Below are 19,911 nucleotides of genomic sequence, written 5' to 3' on the forward strand. Positions count from 1 at the left end.
TTCTGACAAAAAGTTATACCCAGATGACAAAGTGTACTTGGCCCTCCATCCAGGGATTTTGCTCCCAATCCATCCCTTCATAATGTTCAAATCCAGATTTGAAATAATGCCAGACATTTTCTGAGAATGGAGGTCAGAGGTCCTTGTTGGCTCATCCAAAACCTACTAAAAATCTCCTGGGATCCAGGAAACTGAAGAAAATACTTAATTAGAAATGTGGCCAACAGTTAAGTCTCACTTGAGTCTTTGGTGAATCAGTCAACCATGGGGAAAATCACTCAACAATTAACACCTAATTGTTGAGTGATTTCCTTAGGTTTAGCACTACTGTTACATGCTGTGGAGGATTTCCAGAGTATTTTAACAGGAAATAATCAAGGACTAAAACTCTGGTTTTAGGTCACAGTTGCTCAAGGGGTTTCAAGGTAAGAAAGCGCCTTAATCTAAAATTCAGCAAAAATCTAGACCCACATACCCTGCAAGTCTCAAATGTATCTCAAATAAATGCTGTGTTTACTACATTTTCAAGTGCTTACTCAATAACATTGATAAGTAAAACATGAGATAAAGACCCAAACAAAACAGACACTTTAACAAAGTTTTGCATATCAACACAGAGCATACAGTTAAACTTTTTACTTACCCGAGATCTAAAAATAGATGGCGGTCTCTAAGTCAATTACAAACTGCTTCTTTGCTAAGTGGGAACATAGGAGGCTATTTATACTGCAAATATACCAAAACTGGGCTTCTATCCCTTTGTGAGCCACAATTGTAAATCTATCTAGCAATTATAAGTCAATGTTCAGCAGAGGAATCAAGGAATTAGTATAGATTTGTCAGTATGACATGAAAAAACAGTAACAATACATTAAAAGAGTATGCTTTATGTTGGGTGATGTAACCCTATAGAAAGGACCCAGTATTCTCATGATTCAACGACATTCAACAACAACTACATTGTGTGCCTTCTTGCCAATCTAACATTGGTTTAAGGCCTCAGCTGATTTTTAAGCAGCAGCTATGCATTTAAAGGAATGTCTTGGTAAACTATTGATACACCAAAGTTTGTTAAGGTGTGTTTGGATCTTTTGGGCTGGCTTCTCTGGTGGCTCAGGTGGTAAAGCATCTGCCTACAATACAGGAGAGTTGGGTTTGATCCCTGGGTCAGTAGGATCCCTTGGAGAAGGGAATGGCTACCCACTCCAGTATTCTTGCCTGGAGAAGTCCATGGACAAAGGAGCCTGGCAGGCTATCCAGGGGGTCACAAAGAATCAGGCATAACTGAATAACTTTCACTTTGGATCTTTAGTTCATTTATTACTTATTAATGTCGTGTATTATTTAGTAAACACAAGATAATACATCCATCTATAAGTGTTTAGGAAGAATTGCCTTGAACTGAACAGGAACAGTGCCTCTTTATTATTCGGTTACTGGAGGAAATTAAGAGGCTAGATTCTGCTTGAATGGCAGCAATGTCCACTGAAGCAATTTGGACAGTGGCACTCCCTGCCGCATTCTTCACAATAACTTATTTCCTTTGCTGCTTGGCTTGTGGGATCTTAGTTCCGCAACCACAGATTGAACCTGGGCTTTTGGCACTGAAATTACTGAGTCCTAACCACAGGAACACCAGGGAATTGCCCTTCACAATGACTTTTAAAACATCTATGTGAAGATAGGTAAAGATATTAATAGAGTTGAAAAAATGGAAAAAATTGAGGAGGACCATGGAATGGGGTGTTGAACAAGGACAAGTTTATACTCATTAATCCAAGGTTATTAAGTTCTATTGTGTAATCAAGATATGGAGGTTTTTCTAGCTCTACCCTTATAAAAACTGAAATAAAGTTACATTGTTGTACTTCAAATCAATACATCTTAAACCATGGTATGGGTAAAAATCAATAGGAAGACCTCTCTGAAATGCAGATTATGTGGGACTCCACCCTCCCAACCCAGATCCAGTGATCTAATCTGAGGTGGTGCCAGCTTTTTATTTTGGAAAATTCTAAACCTAAGGAAGAGTTGCAAGAAAATGCAACAAATGCCAAATGTTTCACACACCAATTGTTAATAGTTCACTACGTTTGTTTTCTCTCATATTTATCCGTGACTTTTTCTTAACTTCTGAAAGTCACAGACATAGTAGTGACTTCAGTCCTAATGCTTCAGCACGACATCCTAAAAACAATGATACTCTTTTCATAAAAGCACAGAAGTATCATTATACTCCCAAATTTACTATTGATGTAATAATAACTGCAACAGTATTCAACACTTCTCAAATGTCCCAGTAATTTACTTTGTGACCTTAAAAACAAAAATCTAGGATTTTCTCATCAGAAATTCTATTACATATATGTGTGTATACATTGTATGTGTGTGTAGTGTGTGCTTGTGTGTCTTCAGTTCTGTTCAGTTCAGTCGCGCAGTCATGTCTGACTCTTTGCAACCCCATGAATCGCAGCATGCCAGGCCTCCCGGTCCATTACCATCTCCCGGAGTTCACTCAGACTCACATCCATCGAGTCCGTGATGCCATCCAGCCATCTCATCCTCGGTCGTCCCCTTCTCCTCCTGCCCCCAATCCCTCCCAGCATCAGAGTCTTTTCCAATGAGTCAACTCTTCCCATGAGGTGGCCAAAGTACTGGAGTTTCAGCTTTAGCATCATTCCTTCCAAAGAAATCCCAGGGCTGATCTTCTTCAGAATGGACTCATTGGATCTCCATGCAGTCCAGGGGCCCTCAAGAGTCTTCTCCAACACCACAGTTCAAAGGTATCAATTCTTCGGCACTCAGCCTTCTTCACAGTCCAACTCTCACATCCATACATGACCACAAGAAAAACCATAGCCTTGACTAGACAGACCTTAGTCCACAAAGTAATGTGGCTGCTTTTGAATATGCTCTCTAGGTTGGTCATAACTTTTCTTCCAAGGAGTAAGCGTCTTTTAATTTCATGGCTGCAATCACCATCTGCAGTGATTTTGGAGCCCAAAACAATGAAGTCTGACACTGTTTCCACTGTTTCCCCATCTATTTGCCATGAAGTGATGGGACCGGATGCCATGATCTTCGTTTTCTGAATGTTGAGCTTTAAGCCAACTTTTTCACTCTCCTCTTTCACTTTCAGCAAGAGGCTTTTTACTTCCTCTTCACTTTCTGCCTTAAGGGTAGTGTCATCTGCATATCTGAGGTGATTGATATTTTCCCAGCAGTCTTGATTCCAGCTTGTGTTTCTTCCAGTCCAGTGTTTCTCATGATGTACTTACTCTGCATAGATGTTAAATAAGCAGGGTGACAATATACAGCCGTGACATACTCCTTTTCCTATTTGGAACCAGTCTGTTGTTCCATGTCCTGTTCTAACTGTTGCTTCCTGACCTGCATACAAATTTCTCAAGAGGCAGGTCAGGTGGTCTGGTATTCCCATCTCTTGAAGAATTTTCCACAGTTTATTGTGATCCACACAGTTAAAGGCTTTGGCATAGTAAATGAAGCAGAAATAGATGTTTTTCTGGAACTCTCTTGCTTTTTCCATGATCCAGTGGATGTTGGCAATTTGATCTCTGGTTCCTCTGCCTTTTCTAAAACCAGCTTGAACATCAGGAAGTTCACGGTTCACATATTGCTGAAACCTGGCTTGGAGAATTTTGAGCATTACTTTACTAGCATGTGAGATGAGTGCAATTGTGTGATAGTTTGAGCATTTTTTGGCATTGCCTTTCTTTGACCTCATAAATCTGGTTTGGCTGTTTCACTTGTCTGTCATAACACTGACATTTTTGAAGATTCCAGACCAGTTTGTTTCTTTGTTTTAGAATGTCCCTCACTTTGAATTTCTCTGATCATTCACTCATTATAGATTCATCTTCAATATTTTTGGCAAGAATATTACATGTAGGTGGCAAAGCATCTTCCCCAATCCTTCAGGTTAGGAGGTGTTAGAATTAGCCATTACCCCTGTGTGATTTTGATTCAGGTTAGTCTATAGTCAACACAGTTTCCCAGGTGACTCAGTAATAAAAGAATCCTCCTGCCAAGCAGGAGATGTGGTTTTGATCCCTGAATCAGGAAGATCCCCAGGGGGAAGAAATGGCAGCCTACTCCAGTATTCTTTCCGGGAAAAACCCCATGGACAGAGGAGGCTGCCAGGCTCAGTCCATGGGGTTGCAAGAGTTGGACACAACTTAACAACTAAACAATGATAGACAACACTTTGACAGAAACCTGCCTTTAAACATTTTTGAAAATTTATGTTTTATTTGAAGAAATGAAACTTGGTCAGAGTTCTGTATTATCAGCTCAAATCTTTTATTTAAACTGCTAAAAGCATTCAGTTCAGTTCAGTTCAGTCACTCAGTTGTGTCCGACTCTGAGACCCCATGGACTGCTGCATGCCAGGCTTCCCTGTCCATCACCAACTCCCAGAGCTTACTCAAACTCATGTCCGTTGAGTCGGTGATACCATCCAACCATCTCGTCCTGTTGTCCCCTTCTCCTCCTGCCTCAGTCTTTCCTAGCATCAGGTCTTTTCAAATGAGTCAGTACTTTGCATCAGGTGGCCAAAGTATTGGAATTCCAGCTTCAGCATCAGTCCTTCCAATGAATATTCAGGACTGTTTTCCTTTAGGATGGACTGGTTGGATCTCCTTGCAGTCCAAGGGACTCTCAGGAGTCTTCTCCAACACCACAGTTCAAAAGCATCAATTATTTGGCACTCAGCTTTCTTTATGGCCCAACTCTCATATTCATATATGACTACTGGAAAAACCATAGCTTTGACTAGACGGACCTTTGTTGGCAAAGTAATGTCTCTGCTCTTTCATATGCTGTCTAGGTTGGTCATAGCTTTTCTTTCAAGGAGCAAGCATCTTTTAATTTCATGGCTGCCATAACCATCTTCAGTGATTTTGGAGTCCAAGAAAATAAAGTCTGTCACTGTTTCCATTGTTTCCAGTCTATTTGCCACGAAGTGATGGGACTAGATGCCCTGATCTAAGTTTTCTGAATGTTAAGTTTAAACCAACTTTTTCACTCTCCTCTTTCATTTTCATCAAGAGGCTCTTTAGTTCTTCTTCGCTTTCTGCCATAAGGGTGGGATCATCTGCATATCTGAGGTTATTGATATTTCTCCCGGCTAAAAGCATTAACAAGAAATAAATAACTAGTATGGTATAGTGCTGGGTCCTTGCAGACACCAAGAAAATTAAAGGGGGCATGATTCTTGCTTTGGATCCAATTGAGAAAGTAAAATAGCACATACAAACAACTAAAGAGAACAATTTTCCATCAGGTGATTAAAGATTACAAAGCTTTATAATACTTGGTAAGAAAACATACTCTTATGTTGTTGGGAGTTAAGTGTAATATTTTTGAGGCAATTTTAGCAATATGAAAAATTAGATTGCATATGTCCTTTGACCCAACAATTCCAGTTAAGAGTTTTAGGCTGGGCATGTAATAGCACAAGAACCCAAAACTCTGTCCCTCTTGCCCACCTGTCTTCCCTTCCCCACCCCCACTCCCCTCAGTGCACATCCCTTTCCTCATTATTTTGAGACAACTTAAATGCCTGCCAAAATTAGATTGGTTAATGAGTTATATGCCACGCACATTAGTTAGTCTCTTCTGGGAAGAGAGAATAGACACGCTTTCCCTATTTCTCCCACTTAGTACAACTCAAACCCCTGCATGTTATGTATACAGCAAACCCAAGAAACACTGAGAGGTACAGGTACTAGGAACTTGGAGATGGACTTGGTGGTTAAGTTCCCTGGGTTTTCCTCTTGCGTCATATATCCCCAGTTGGAAATGAAGAAGTCGGCAACCCAGATAAGCTAACAGGCAACAGATCAAAAACAAGATCCAGCAAAAGTCTGCTCCTTCTAGCCAGAAGCTGAAGAAAAGGGGCATCCTGGGAAGACAGAAAAGCTTCAGACAACAACCTATTCCAGCCAAACACCAGAGAAGAAACTAAACTGTGGTCCTACTCACAACCACACCAGCGAAGGCCAAGGGGGAAGCCTATGATTCCACCCCCACAAGACTCATGGGGCACCTTGGTATTCCCACCACTGCCACTGTGGTGTCACAGAGATCGCAGGGAAGCCTACACTTCCATATCCAGCAGGCAGTAACCAAGGCACTGTTTTCTCCTCACCGGGGTGGTGGCAGTTCAGAACATCAGGATGCTCACCATCTCACAGTGGCGACAAGGCCACTTGTCACTGTGCTGGTGGAGAGCACCTGGGAGCTGGAATTCCCAGCCCTGCCCAACAGTAACAAGGGACAGCTGAGGGAGGCTCGTAGTGGACTTTCACCTCCTCCTGGCAATAGAGAGGTGGTGCCAGAGCAGTGTCAGAGAAAGCCAGCTAAAACAAAAGATCAAATAACCATGTGAAAAAACGCTCATTATCGCTGATCGCTAGAGAAACGCAATCAAAGCACAAGGAGATGGCGCTTCACAGCCATTAGAATAGCCATGATTTTTTAAAAAAAGGCAACAGCACAGAAAAGAACTAGAGCAGGCAAGGGTTGGGAGAAACTGAAACCCTTGTACATTGCCGCTTATGGCGACTCTTCAAAAAGTAAACTCAGTGAGAATTCCCTGGCAGTCCTAAAATCAAGTTGTCAGCAGAGCTGTCTGGTCCATCTGAAGGTCTTAGGGAAAAGTCTGTTTTTTCCTTTTCCACCTTCTAAAGGCTGCCCGTACTTCTTGGCTCCTGGCCACATCCCTCTGCTTCCATTATTGCCACATCTGTTCTCTGACCTTCTCCCTTTCTTCATATAAGGACTTGTGGTTCCAGTGGGTCCACCTGGATAATCCAGAACAATCCCCCCACCTTGGAACTTTAACTTAATCACACCTAAACAGTCCCTTTTGCCATGTAAGATAACATAGTCATAGGTTTGGGGGATTAGGATGTAGACATATTTGGGGGACATTATTCTGCCTGCCGCAATGACCAGCTTTGTTGAATAGTGTATAAAGTAAGAACCAAGAGGAGACAGTAACGACATTATTAGAATAAAGTTGAAAATTTCTAAGAAGTTGTGCATTTTAGTACAAAAATGGCAAAATTATTATTATTATTTGCTTCTTTTACTCTCAGGTTAAACAAACCAATGACCAATGATGGAAAGTGTTTGTTTGTTTTTCACTGCTGGCAGTAATTCCTTACACATACAGTAAGCACTTAAGTATTTTTGAATGAATGAGTGAATAACTATAAGAATAAATAGTAGAACTACAAAGATCAAGGAATATTATCTATTTCCTATAGTGATTTGTAATGTTGATATGCTGTTTAAACTACTCTTTAAAATTTCTTTTAAAGATTAAAACTACTCCTGCTATTCATATTCAAAAAGGATATATCTTGATGTCTGTCCCCTTTAGCTTATATGACCATTTCTGTCCTTTGGATTTGTAGGCCTGCATTTATTTACTAAAATGATGATGATTTACATAAAGGTGCTTTTTAAAAATATGTTTATTTTTATTTATTTGCACCAGGTCTTAGTTGCTGCACAGCTGCAGTACGTAGGATCTTTAGTTGCACCTGTGGGATCTAGTTCCCTGACCAGGGATCTAACCCAGGCCCCATGCATTAAAAGCGTGGAGTCTTAGCCACCGGACCACCAGGTAAGTCATTACATAAGAGTGCTTTTAATAAGAAGCTGTTTTAAACTATCTGGACTGTAAAACAAATTGAGTTCTACTTGCAATTTTTTATCTTACTTTTTGGTTGCACAAGCAATAATTTAAAAACAATAAAGGGCATTTTAAAAATAAAATTTCTCCTAACCCTACTACATTAAGGAACAAAGCTCAGCATTTTCCTCCTGTTCGCTGCTCCATCCAATACCACCACTGCTTTGGCATTGTTACTTCTGCTGATGCAGAAGTGAATTTTGTATGGTGAATTTGCCCACATTTAAAAGTGAGCCTAGAGCATGGGCTGGATAGTGGTGGTCCTTAGGTCCAATCTGTGCATCTGAAGCTGGGTTGCAGTAGACGTAGAAGTGAAGTGGCAGTTTAAGGACTTAATTTCCTTGAAATAAATCCAGCCATTCTTCAACTATTCAGGCTTCATAATTTTTACCATACTTGAGTACCATCTGAATTATTTACCTATTTTTTTATAAGTCAATTTATATTTACTTTTCTTGAGTTAAATCACAGGTTTAATTCGTTGTATTTTCTTTTTCGTGTGTGTGTGAAATGTCTTTTTTTTTAATTTTTATTTTTACTTTATTTTACTTCAGAATATTGTATTGGTTTTGCCATACATTGACATGAATCCACCACGTGTGTACATGCGTTTCCAAACATAAAAATATGGAACGCTTCACGAATTTGCGTGTCATCCTTGTGCAGGGGTCATGCTAATCTTCTCTGTATCGTTCCAATTTTAGTATATGTGCTGCCGAAGCGAGCACTGTATTTTCTAATACTGATTAAAATGATTACCTGTAGGGATTTGCCTGTTGATCCGGTGGTTAAGACTCTGTATTCCCAATGCAGGGGGTCCCCAGGTTCAATCCCTGGTCAGGGAACTAGATCCCACATGCCGCAGCTAAGACCTGATGCGGCCAAATGAAAGAATATTAAATAAAATAATTACCTAAAAAATCAAAATAAATACTGTGAATCAATATAGTTCATCTGAACTATATTTTGTGTTTGGGATGCACTGTTTCAGATGGATTGTAGACCTATGAAACTTGTAGTCATTAGCAAGACCCTGGCAGAGGGAAATTAGATCTTGGTTTCCAGTTTTTAATTCTGAATGAAAGGCCAGCTAAAATCAGTGACCAGCCAGATAAATATTAATCATCAGTTGTTTCTGATGAAAGCTTTTTTTTATTATATTAATAAGACTTAAAAAAAGGGAGACTACTCTGCCATCATCCTGACTCCCATTGAGAGGCTGAGGGGATGCATAAGTAGCTGGTGTTCCCTGACCTAGTTATACTAGCTGTTTGGGAAGGCCTTTGAGTCTGAAAAGAGAAGGTGGTCAAGGCATCATGCCCTTTGCTTGCTAGAAGCTTCTATTTTTCTTTTCCTTCAAAATCCTTTTGAAAAGTAACTTTAAAGTTTTATACTTACAGTTGATCCAAAGAGAAGAAATTATATAAGACAGCTTATTCAGTGTCATTGAATAAGCTTTGGAAGAGGGGGTGCAGTCAAGAAACCTATTATGTTAAATACTTGAAATTTTCAAAGTATCAGGCTGACCATCATCCTCTTCATTAAGAAGGCAAGAATTAGAAATATGTACAATCTGGTGATATCATGAATAAGCAGACCAGAGCATCAGAGGGAAAGTCTTACTTCATTGTAATTTATAAGGCTCTGTCTCTTGTTACATTCAATAAGAAATATCAAAAATTGTCCTGATATGTCCACTGCTACTTAACTGTTTTTCCTGAGCTGATCATTCACATTTAAACACCCTTCTATTGCAAAGCAAACACTTTGCAGTGTTTCCTTAATCTACAGAATATGTTTGCAGTAGAAAGTAGAATTTGTTCACTTAAATAGTCATTGCACTTTAATAGCCTTAATTTAATATAACCTGTCTTTCTCTATAACCTGATGTCTTTTCAGTTCAGTTGATTAAAAAACCCAGGCCCTGTGTTTAGCTTTTTGTTCACTGTACAAGTTTGAAAAAAAAAAAAAAAAGATGATTCTAATAGATTTAACTCTAAATACACCTCAAAACTGCTCTGGGGACTTCCCTGGTGTCAGTGGTTAATAATCCATCTGCAAATGCAGGGAACATGAGTTAATCCCTGGTCTGGGAATATCCCACATGCTGCAGAGCAACTCAGCCCATAGGCCCCAACTACTGAAACCGGCTTACCTAGAGTCCGTGCTCCACTGCAAGGGAAGCCACGGCAATGAGAAGCCAGTGCACCACGACTAGCAAGTAAACCCCACTCACCAAAACTAAAGAAAAGCCCTCACACAGCAAGGAAGATCCAGTGCAGCCCAAATAAAGAAATTAAAAACAACAAACAAAAAACTGCTTGGCCTGAACTCCCTGTCTGGCCCAAGAAGGGAAAAAGCAGAAACTCTGGGGCCTTCAGTGGAATGCTTCCTGTTTTTCTTGCTCTGATTCAGGATTATCTGCTCAACCTGTTAGACTCACTGAAAGGAGAATCTATCAAATGAACTAAAAAATGAGATGCTGAGGTTAAAAAGTAGAGTCAGGGAGTGCATTCTTACATAAATTTAGCTTAATCTGCCCAAAGGTATTTGATAAAATAGAAGGATACTTGTAGACTGTAGGAATCACTGAGGGGATAGACTCTCAACAAAGTACAGATTGAGGAGTAGTTACTATGTTTTCCTTGTTGTCCTTCAGTCGATCAGTCCCGTCCAACTCTTTGCAACCCCATGGACCGCAGCACACCAGGCTTCTGTCCTTCACCATCTCCCGGATCTTGCTCAAACTCATGTCCATTGAGTCGGTGATGCCAATCAGTCATCTTATCCTCTGTCATCCCCTTCTCCTGCCTTCAATCTTTCCCAACATCAAGGTCTTTTCCAATGAATCAGTTCTTCATATCAGGAGGCCAAAGTATTAGAGCTTCAGCATCAGTCCTTCCAATCAATCAGTTCAGTTCAGTCGCTCAGTCATGTCCGATTCTTTCCAATGAATATTCAGGACTGATTTCCTTTAGGATGGACTGGTTTGATCTCCTTGCAGTCCAAGGAACTCTCAAGAATTCTCCAACACCACAGTTCAAAAGCATCAATTCTTCGGCACTCAGCTTTATTTATGGTCCAACTCTCACATCCATACATGACTACTGGAAAAAACATAGCTTTGACTAGACAGACCTTTGTCGGTAAAGTAATCTCTCTGCTTTTTAATAGGCTATCTAGATTGATCATAGCTTTTCTTCCAAGGAGCAAGCATCTTTTAACTTCATGGCTGTAGTCACCAATTTGGGTTGCCTTCCTTCTTTGACCCTGATTCCTAGAGGCAAGAAAAACTGTGGAGGGATTGGAAGGTACAAAGATTAGAGAGATTAAATGATTTGCTTCAAAACGCTTGCATTTCAATGCATTCCTTGAGAGAATAGCGATGATAAGTCCCCCTGGGCGATCCCTTAAGCTAACTAGTGGGAACTGAGGTTTCAACTCAGTTCAGTTCAGTTCAGTTGTTCAGTCATGTCCGACTCTTTGAGACCTCATGAATCGCAGCACGCCAGGACTCCCTGTCCATCACCAACTCCCGGAGTTCACTCAAACTTACGTCCATCGAGTCCGTGATGCCATCCAGCCATCTCATCCTCGGTCATCCCCTTCTCCTCCTGCCCCCAATCCCTCCCAGCATCAGAGTCTTTTCCAGTGAGTCAACTCTTCGCATGAGGTGGCCAAAGTACTGGAGCTTCAGCTTTAGCATCATTCCTTCCAAAGAACACCCAGGGCTGGTCTCCTTTAAAATGGACTGGTTGGATCTCCTTGCAGTCCAAGGGACTCTCAAGAGTCTTCTCCAACACCACAGTTCAAAGCATCAGCTTTCTTCACAGTCCAACTCTCACATCCATACATGACCACAAGAAAAACCATAGCCTTGAGTAGATGGACCTTTGCTGGCAAAGTAATCTCTCTGCTTTTCAATATACTATCTAGGTTGGTCATAACTTTCCTTCCAAGGAGTAAGTGTCTTTTAATTTCATGGCTGCAGTCACCATCTGCAGTGATTTTGGAGCCCAAAAAATAAAGTCTGACACTGTTTCCACTGTTTCCCCATCTATTTCCCATGACATGATGGGACCAGATGTCATGATCTTCATTTTCTGAATGTTGAGCTTTAAGCCAACCTTTTCACTCTCCTCTTTCACTTTCATCAAGAGGCTTCTTAGCTCCTCTTCACTTTCTATTATAAAGGTGGTGTCATCTGCATATCTGAGGTTATTGATATTTCTCCCAGCAGTCTTGATTCCAGCTTGTGCTTCTTCCAGCCCAGCGTTTCTCATGATGTACTCTGCATAGAAGTTAAATAAGCAGGGTGACAATCTACAGCCTTGACATACTCCTTTTCCTATTTGGAACCAGTCAGTTGTTCCATGTCCAGTTCTAACTGTTGCTTCCTGACCTACATATAGGTTTCTCAAGAAGCAGGTCAGGTGGTCTGGTATTCCCGTCTCTTGAAGAATTTTCCACAATTTATTGTGATCCACGTTGCGGGGGACGACCCGTGAAGGGTTAAGTCTTGGGAGCTCCTTGGCAGGGGGAAGAGGCGGAGCAGAAGGAGATTTAAAATTGTTACTAGGAAGCTTAATTCCTGAGTTCTGCAAAGCAACAGTGAGATTTTTTAAACATTCAACCAATTCATCTTTAGATGTCGACGCCCCCTTTTCTTGTGCTAAAAAACCCCAATCTTCTTGATGGTATTTAGCAGCTTCTTCGTCTAATTCCGCCTCATCTGTGGATGAAAGTAAATCATCATTATCCAAAGGACGCGATAATTTAGAAAACAGAGGGTCGCCTTTAACTCCCTCGGGAACAGCATACCTGGGTTCCGAATCAGGAACATGGAGAGGATTTTCTTCCTGTTTTAATAAATTTCCTAAACGTTTTAATTCATCATTATCAAAGTCCAGGCAATCACGAATTAGTGTCCAAAAGGATAAAGTTTCAACAGGGACTTTTTCAGGGCCATGTAGAGTATGATGAGTCCGAATTTGTTCCCCTACCTTTTTCCATGTCTCTAAATTTACTGTACCTTCTCTGGGGAACCAAGGGCAAACTTCCTCGATGAATGAAAGAAAATTGGTTAATTTAGGTTTGGAAACAGTAATTCCCCAATGTTTTAACATTACAGATAACATATGTACAAACAATTGACGACTATGCGTCTGTCCCATATTTATACTCTCAACTATATACCTTACTACTCCTCCTCAATTTAATTCACTTGTATACTCATATACTCACTCTTTTCAATTAATAAGAGTAGTGGCGAGGAAAACTGTCGAACGGCCCCACGTTGGGCGCCACCTGCCGCGGCCAGCACAAGCAAGAGTCGCACCTGCACAGGGAGAGAACGGAGCGTCCCCGCTAAGAAAAATAAGAGAGAGACAAAAGATGGGGTTGAGAGGATCAGCCCAAAATGGCTGATGCCTTTCTTTATTGTGCTGCAGTATATATAGGGTAAAGTACGTGACTTATGACATTCACAAGGTTGTTTTTTAATCTCAGGATACAATCACCAGACCCTTACCATTGTATACAGAACACAATCAGATAATCTATCTTCTATGAAGTATACATAATAAGATAATCTATCTTCTAGGACAGGTTGCAGGAACTGGACATCTTGAAGCCTTAAGGGCTATAAAAATTCTTGAGGGTGGCGGGACAGGGAGCTTAGGAACATGTCCTAGGGCTCGGCATACCTGCCGAGGAGCTCCCAAGACTTAACCCTTCACGGGTCGTCCCCCGCACCACACAGTCAAAGGCTACTGCTAAATAGTTTGTGGATCTAGGTAGATTGTTAGACTCCTAAGGGTATCAGTGGCCCCACCTTTTCTCCACCCAACCCTCCTCCTTCAAATGGGGACCTACATTATTTAAGTCTTGATATTTGGTTAAAGTTAGAAGGCTGGTAGTTAACCTCTGCCATCTTTTGAAAGCTCATTAAAATAATGGTAAAAATCTTGTTGAAAAGACTTAAACATTCAAGAAAATGGGAAAAGAGACAACAGCCCACTAAACTTATATTGGAAAACAAATGGGAAACTCATGAGACAATTAGCAGATGGGAAAAAGCTTAGTCCTAAATTCAGAGCGGGGAAAGTTGATAAGCAACTTCATTTATATTGCAGAGTAATCAAAAGACTAAGAAATTGGTAGGGCCTTGTTCTTGTGGGGATGTGAGATTAAAACATGAACACTGGTTGAAAGTCTGTTGAAAACACAGTTAGAAAGTGCCAAAGCAGAGAGAAGCAAGCACATTTCTACCCTCAATCACCTCCAGGCTCTGCTGGATTCCAGGAGCCCAGAATAAGTGCCTATGCGGCCAAACCCAGGTTTGTGTGCATAAACCTGGAGGTTCATGTTTGGCTTCACTAGGTCAAACAAACTGAAAGGTCAGGGTTTGGAGCAGAGAAAGGTTTACTGCAAGGGCCAAGCAAGCAGTACAGGCAGTGGCACATGCTCAAAAGACCCTGGACACCAGCTCTTTCTTTGCGGACCCTGGATTAGAACTCTGTGGCTGCAGAGAAAACTCAGGAATAAAAATAGAGAAAGTGACCCTTTAGGCAGAAATCACTGGCAACCCTATAAGAAGTAAAGGAGGAAAAATAAACTCAGGGATCAGAAAAGCCAACAGAGCAGTTAATTAAACCTTAGAGTGATTGTTAAATTGAAGTTTCCTAAAACAATGGGAGGAGAGGGCAATGGCACCCCACTCCAGTACTATTGCCTGGAAAATCTCATGGACGGAGGAGCCTGGTGGGCTGCAGTCCATGAGGTCACTAAGAGTTGGACACGACTGAGAGACTTCACTTTCACTTTTCACCTTCATGCATTGGAGAAGGAAATGGCAACCCACTCCAGTGTTCTTGCCTGGAGAACCCCAGGGACAGGGGAGCCTGGTGGGCTGCCGTCTATGGGGTTGCACAGAGTCAGACACGACTGAAGCGACTTAGCAGCAGCAGCAGCAGCAGCACAATGGGAATTCCCAGAATGTGAAGGAAGACTCAGGTGTGACCAAAAGCAATCTTCCAGAGTCTCAAGCCCAGGGGCATAAAGAAGAATGGCAACAATGTCTCCAGAAGCTCATAAGTTTACAGGATTTACGCTCCAGTATCCATGAGGTCTTCAAAGATGGAGAAGCTCTATACAGTCAGCAAAAACAAGACCAGGAGCTGACTGTGGCTCAGAACATGAACTCCTTATTGACAAATTCAGACTTAAATTGAAGAAAGTAGGGAAAAACCACTAGACCATTCATGTATTACCTAAATCAAATCCCTTATGATTATACAGTGGAAGTGAGAAATAGATTTAAGGGACTAGATCTGATAGATAGAGTGCCTGATGAACTATGGACGGAGGTTCATGACATTGTACAGGAGACAGGGATCAAGACCATCCCCATGGAAAAGAAATGCAAAAAAGCAAAATGGCTGTCTGGAGAGGCCTTACAAATAGCTGTGAAAAGAAGAGAAGCGAAAAGCAAAGAAGAAAAGGAAAGATATAAGCATCTGAATGCAGAGTTCCAAAGAATAGCAAGGAGAGATAAGAAACCCTTCCTCAGCAATCAATGCAAAGAAATAGAGGAAAACAACAGAATGGGAAAGACTAGAGATCTCTTCAAGAAAATTAGAGATACCAAGGGAACATTTCATGCAAAGATGGGCTCGATAAAGGGCAGAAATGGTATGGACCTAACAGAAGCAGAAGATATTAAGAAGAGATGGCAAGAATACACAGAAACGCATGTAAGAATTAAAGATTTTAAAATTTAAAAAATAAAAAACTAAAAAAAAAAAATAAAATGATTCAACTATTCTAAAAAAAAAAAAAAGAATACACAGAAAAACTGTACAAAAAAGATCTTCAAGACCAAGATAATCACGATGGTGTGATCACTCGCCTAGAGCCAGACATCCTGGAATGTGAATTCAAGTGGGCCCTAGAAAGCATCACTACAAAGCTACTGAAGGTGATGGCATTCCAGTTGAGCTGTTTCAAATCCTGAAAGATGATGCTGTGAAAGTGCTGCACTCAATATGCCAGCAAAGTTGGAAAACTCAGCAGTGGCCACAGGACTGGAAAAGGTCAGTTTTCATTCCAATCCCAAAGACACGCAATGCCAAAGAATGCCCAAACCACCACACAATTGCACTCATCTCACATGCTAGTAAAGTAATGCTCAAAATTCTCCAAGCCAGGCTTCAGCAATACATGAACCGTGAACTTCCAGATGTTCAAGCTGGTTTTAGAAAAGGCAGAGGAACCAGATATCAAATTGCCAACATCTGCTGGATCATCTGCTTTATTGACTATGCCAAAGCCTTTGACTGTGTGGATAACAATAAACTGTGATGGGAATACCTGACCACCTGACCTGCTTCTTGAGAAACCTGTGTGCAGGTCAGGAAGCAACAGTTAGAACTGGACATGGAACAACTGACTGGTTCCAAATAGGAAAAGGAGTACATCAAGGCTGTATACTGTCACCCTGCTTATTTAACTTATATGCAGAGTGCATCATGAGAAATGCTGGACTGGAAGAAACACAAGCTGGAATCAAGACTGCTGGGAGAAATATCAATAACCTCAGATATGCAGATGACACCACCCTTATAACAGAAAGTGAAGAGGAACTAAAAAGCCTCTTGATGAAAGTGAAAGAGGAGAGTGAAAAAATTGGCTTAAAGCTCAACATTCAGAAAACGAAGATCATGGCATCCGGTCCCATCACTTCATGGGAAATAGATGGGGAAACAGTGGAAACAGTGTCAGACTTTACTTTTTGGGCTCCAAAATCACTGCAGATGGTGATTGCAGCCATGAAATTAAAAGACACTTACTCCTTGGAAGGAAAGTTATGACCAACCTAGATAGCATATTCAAAAGCAGAGATAATACTTTGCCAACAAAGGTCCGTCTAGTCAAGGCTATGGTTTTTCCGGTAGTCATGCATGAATGTGAGAGTTGAACTGTGAAGAAAGCTGAGCGCCGAAGAATTGATGTGTTTGAACTGTGGTGTTGGAGAAGACTCTTGAGAGTCCCTTGGACTGCAAGGAGATCCAACTAGTCCATTCTAAAGGAGATCAGTTCTGGGTGTTCTTTGGAAGGAATGATGCTAAAGCTGAAACTTCAGTACTTTGGCCATGCGAAGAGTTGACTCATTGGAAAAGACCCTGATTCTGGGAGGGATTGCAGACGGGAGGAGAAGGGGACGATAGAGGATGAGATGGCTGGATGGCATCACCAACTTGATGGACGTTAGTTTGAGTGAACTCTGGGAGTTGGTGATGGACAGGGAGTCCTGGCATGCTGCAATTCATGAGGTCGCAAAGAGTCGGACATGACTGAGCAACTGAACTGAACTGATCCATGAGGTCAAGGAGCAAGCCCCAGCCAGTCCTGTCCTGATGAAGAGGTCCCTTCACAAGATCCTGGGATACAGATGGTTGGACAGTGTCTCCTCTGGTCCTCCCTGTGCACATGTGACCAGCCTGCCACCTCCTGAATACCAGTACCAGGTCTGTGCCACGCATAGTCCCTTTGGGGAGCTGCTGTGCCCTCCTCACCGCCCCCCCCCATATATGATCTACATGGAGTTTTCTCAGGTACCCGGATGGGAGCACTGGAACAGGAGTCTTCCAAGGTCAAGTACATTCCTGTCCCCTGCTTTTCTCCTTGCACCCGCACCCCCAGCCTCCAGCCACAGTCAGCCTCCTCTGATTCTGATTCAGATCCTGAACTTAAAAGGACATTAGAAACTGTATCCCAGTTCTATCTGAAAGATGACAAAATACTGCAGTTCTATACACTCAATGACTCTTTTCTTTCCCAGCTCAAGATGATGAGGATAAATGTGAAATTAAATGAGAAAAAAAGAAAAATAAGTCCTTTCCTACTCCATGTAGTTAGGCAACTTTTTCTCCTTTACTCTAGCTAGTCTAGAAATTTACTCTTCAAAAAAAAGTAAAATAGTAGGTCTCTGGATTTAGGGCCCTCCTGAAGATGTACCTGCAATCGGGCGGTCCGTGTAGAGAACTATGGGGGTGTGGGCAGACAGCGCCTCATCGTCTTTTCCAGCTTCCCCCCCTCCCCTGCTTTGTCCTCTCCTTTTGCTCCTCCTCTTCCTTCTTCACCACAAATGTGGGAGAAGAGCCAAAAATCCTTTCTAACTTAGCAAATTCACAAGTATTTCTATCTTTTAGAAAACAAGAAGACAATTAATTTGTTTATCACCAGACCAGTAACTTACTAAAATGACAAGCATCAAGCCATCAAACTTTAGATGATAAACGTGATTAGGACAAATCATAAACTTTTCTGTGGCAAGACAATCGAATTAAGACATTAAAAAAAAAAAAGGCCTGATTTGTGATGGGCGTTTCCCAATGTGCATCACCTGCATGATACATTAACCAGATCTCCTCAAAGCAGGGCAATGTCATCAACCTTTGAGAAAAATGGACTCTTTCTTTAGACACCAGCCTTGTAATTTGAAGATTAATATTCTTTTTAATCCCCAAAGGGGGTCACATTGGTCAAAGGCTAACATATAACTAAACATCTCTGATGAACTTGATGTACAAGGCTGAACTGTCAATGTGTTCCATAAATTCTTTGTTTCAAGATTGTATAAAAATACATCTCTAACTCTAGGCCAGTGGAACAGTTCTTGGAGCTTCTGCAAACCTGTGTCCTGGGATGTAGTCCTCTTCTTGGCTTGATGGTGACTAGATTGTCCATCAACAAAAGTAACTTATACAACAATCTCTGAGCTAAAATATTTCCAACTTACTACATAATTTTTCAGCTCCTAACTGCCTAAAGGTTCACCAATCCACTTGTATATGTCCTCTGCTCTCAGGGGAGTACAATTTGACAACTTAGTTTTGCTTATAAGATTTTTGTCTTTAGTGATATGAGTGTTGCAAAATCTCTTTGAGGGTTTTCAATGTAAAGATTTTTGCAGATATCACTTCTACTGGCACATCTTTATCCTTGGTGTAACAACCACTTTCCTCGTTTATGTCACCTTCACAAAATTCCCCTGGCTGCATGTCTAGATGCAGTGGTGCAAACATCCTAATCATTTCCAATTTCACTTTTCATTTTTTTGGGTGCACTTTCATCTTTCTTAAACAATTCTCTCTTTCCACCATTCACTTTTGTAATAGTTCAGGTGGGTTTTATTACTGGAAGACAAAACAGCGACTGCATACTGAGTAACAGATTCATGGTGTTGTCTACAGCGGAGAAGGCACTGGGGACCCACTCCAGTGTTCTTGCCTGGAAAATCCCGAGGACGGAGGAACCTGGTGGGCTGCCGTCTATGGGGTCACACAGAGTCGGACACGACTGACATGACTTAGCAGTACCAGCAGCAGTCTTCTATGGACTTTGAAAGAATGGATGTGATTGGCTGCAGATCCTGATGCACATCTTTTATTTCCCTAGTGCTTTGAGGACGGTGAAGTTTGGACTATGTCGTTGCAGGAAGTGTCCTGTGGTAACTGAAGTTTGCATGGTGCTGTTGGGGGACTGGTCTTAATTTAGACCACTGTGACTGAAATCTGTGGATATCAGAACAATGCAAAATGAGGATCACCTGTAGTTATTTCCTAGTGAGAAAGTGATCAAATACATTTCTGGCAGAAAAGATTGTCAGTGTAGAGGTTCAACATTACTTGTTTTGTAGTCTTTGGAACCAGCTTACTCAAGTCAAAGGTGAAACGCTGATGCCTAACAAAGGTAAGTCTATGTTTAAAAGAAATGAAGTACTTGGAGGCAAGTTTGAACCAAACCTTCCCATTAACCAGCAGGCCAGTTGAATGTTCCACTGAGAATTTTCTGTTCTCTATTAGTTCCTCCCTTTTCCTTCTCCCTCCTTTTAGTCATTAAAACACTTCTAATCAGAGATTTTTAAAGTTTAACCTTCAGAATTACCCAGGGCTTGGTAAAACACAGATTGCTGGAAATTTGCATGTTCTCACAAGCTACCAGGTAATGTTGATGGTCTGAGAACTGCACTTTGAGAACCACTGCTTTTCATGATAGACTCAAGAATGGAATGAAAACCTCTTCAATTAAGTGGATAATTCACAACCTTTGTGACTAGTAAAACCTTACGATCAATTGATAAAACATGAGCAACCCTTTCAGGCCATAACTTAAGTCTCTTAAGC

At 41.2% G+C, this 19,911-nt stretch overlaps 1 non-coding gene across 1 annotated transcript; it reads right to left on the minus strand.

Moving 5' to 3' along the window:
- Positions 1-8,344: 8,344 nt before the first annotated feature.
- LOC138431203 (U6 spliceosomal RNA) lies at positions 8,345-8,451 on the minus strand. The gene has a single exon (XR_011253598.1). It is a non-coding gene; the product is annotated as a U6 spliceosomal RNA (small nuclear RNA).
- Positions 8,452-19,911: the final 11,460 nt, after the last annotated feature.

The sequence above is a fragment of the Ovis canadensis genome, chromosome 1 (genome assembly GCF_042477335.2).
Source record: "Ovis canadensis isolate MfBH-ARS-UI-01 breed Bighorn chromosome 1, ARS-UI_OviCan_v2, whole genome shotgun sequence".
NCBI classification, from domain to species: domain Eukaryota; kingdom Metazoa; phylum Chordata; class Mammalia; order Artiodactyla; family Bovidae; genus Ovis; species Ovis canadensis.